The following is a 2,306-nucleotide window of genomic DNA, read 5'->3' on the forward strand; positions in this document are numbered from 1 at the left end:
AGGCTTTCCCAGGCTACAATGTCCAGTGGAATGTCGGGTACCATGTGTGATGGGAAATCGATAACGATATGGAAAGTACTTTGTTTCTCATATAAAGTGAATTTGTTTGCTCTGCATGTGGTTATTTATTTAATTAACTGTTTCAATTTCTGTACTTAATTGTATATTTATATTACACATGCAACTTAATGTGTCTTTAATGCACACGTCTACTCGCTAGGACTTGCTAGAGACAGAGGATTGGAACATGCTCATCTCCCTTGCCTTTGCTGATCGAGTTTTCTTCTACCTTTTGTATTTCTGGCTACTCCCATATGAGTTTTCACCATCACCTTAAAAATATACGTTCCACAGAATTCTAAACTCAGCTTCTTTTCTTTTAGCCACACATTTTTACCTGGAAATATATTATCTATAACTTAAAACAGTCACTCTCAATTCCAAATTTCTCAATTTTTCTCCTGAGCCCCAAAGACATAAATTCATCTTTCTGAATATCTCCATGTGAAAGTCCTCAATATTTTAAACTCGACATGCAGGAGGTAAACGTATCCCTCGTCACCCCAACCCCACCCCTGCCCCGCATGCTCCACATCAAATCCTTTTCAGCCATCTCATGTAATGGCATAAGCATCCACGAAGATGTCCAAAGAAGAAACCTGGTAGGCGTAATTCTTGACTTTTCCTCCCTTAAGGACCAAATTAAATCTGTTATGAATTAACATGAAGTCACTCTTCCTGACATCCCTCAGATCTGTCCCTATTCACCACTGCCACCAACACTGCATTACTCAACACTCAACAAACTCCTAATCGTCCTTCTACTCAGTCCCCATCTTTCTCTAGTCCATTCTCGACACTGCCAGGATGTTTGGTCTAAAATGAATTTACTTTTTAATTTTACTGCTTAGAACCTTTCAATGACTGCCCTTTTCTTTCTTTCTTTTTTTTTTTTTAGGAATCCCTAAAACCTTAGCTTGACATGTGAGATCCTTTATGACCTGAGTCCCTGCCTACCTATTCAGCATCAAATTCTGTCACTTTCTCTATCTTCTTCCCCTTTCAGGGACACAGATCTGCTCTTAGCTCCCGGGGTATGCTGTATGGTGCTGCGGTTCTGAAATATTGTTCTTTCTTTCTCTTATGTGAAACTCCCTTTCCCNGTATGGTGCTGCGGTTCTGAAATATTGTTCTTTCTTTCTCTTATGTGAAACTCCCTTTCCCTCAACGACCATTGCCCGATACCCCACTTCCTATTCATTTTTCAAAATCAGCTCCTACCTGATCTTTTTCAGAGATCTTTTACTAGTCTCCAGACAAAGTCAGCAATTTGGCTATGGGCCCCTGCACCACACCATGCCTGCCTCTCCAGAGCCTGCTCTCTCTCAGGATGGTGTAGCTGCATGACTCCTCTTGAGGCTGTGAGCTCTATAGAAAAGCAATTGCTTAACTTTTCTTCTCTGAATACCCAGCACCTAATATAGTGACTAGTACATACTGACCACTTAATAGATATTCCAATAAAAAGTGTGCTCTTTTCCATAGAATAGAGCATATCTTAAGGAGGTTATAAGGTATTTATTTAGGGGAACAAGAAAGGAGTTTTCTTGTTTTTAAATAAAAGTGCTTTAGGACAATATGTTTTCTTACTATTCATAAAGTGAATGAATAATTTAGGTATAGAGAGAATGCAGAAAATGCTCTGGAATGGGGAGCTGCTGCATATATTGAAGGAAGTGGCAAAGAGGTTACAATTCATAATACACAGGTGAAGCCAAGAGAAAACCACTAGGTGAATATATTTTACCCATTTATTTTAATCTTGTTCCCTTAAAGCTATGTTAAACATACAGTCAATCTTTTCAGGTATAGTTCCAATTTCAAGTATGTTTTTCAAATCAATATTTTTAGGTTTGGAAAATGTGATCATTTATTTTAGATTCTTTAAGTAATATATATATATACACATATACATATATATACATACACACACATATATATACATAACACACAAACATATATGTATATCTACACATTCTATAACATTTATATTCTCCATTGTCTTTGATGGAGAAAATCACATTATATTTGCAATTTTATTGACTTAATTGTAGCTATGCCTTCATAGAAGAAGAAATATGAAATAAAGCATTTGTAAGTACAAGAATCTCTATGGATAACCTAGTCAAATATAAATGATTTTGCTTTAAAAATATTCTCTAGTTGGGCCGGCCCCGTGGCTCACTCGGGGGAGTGCGGCACTGGCAGCTTCGAGGCCGCGGGTTCGGATCCTATATAGGGATGTC

This window comes from Galeopterus variegatus, unplaced genomic scaffold (genome assembly GCF_000696425.1).
Source record: "Galeopterus variegatus unplaced genomic scaffold, G_variegatus-3.0.2 Scaffold1356, whole genome shotgun sequence".
Taxonomy (NCBI): Eukaryota; Metazoa; Chordata; class Mammalia; order Dermoptera; family Cynocephalidae; genus Galeopterus; species Galeopterus variegatus.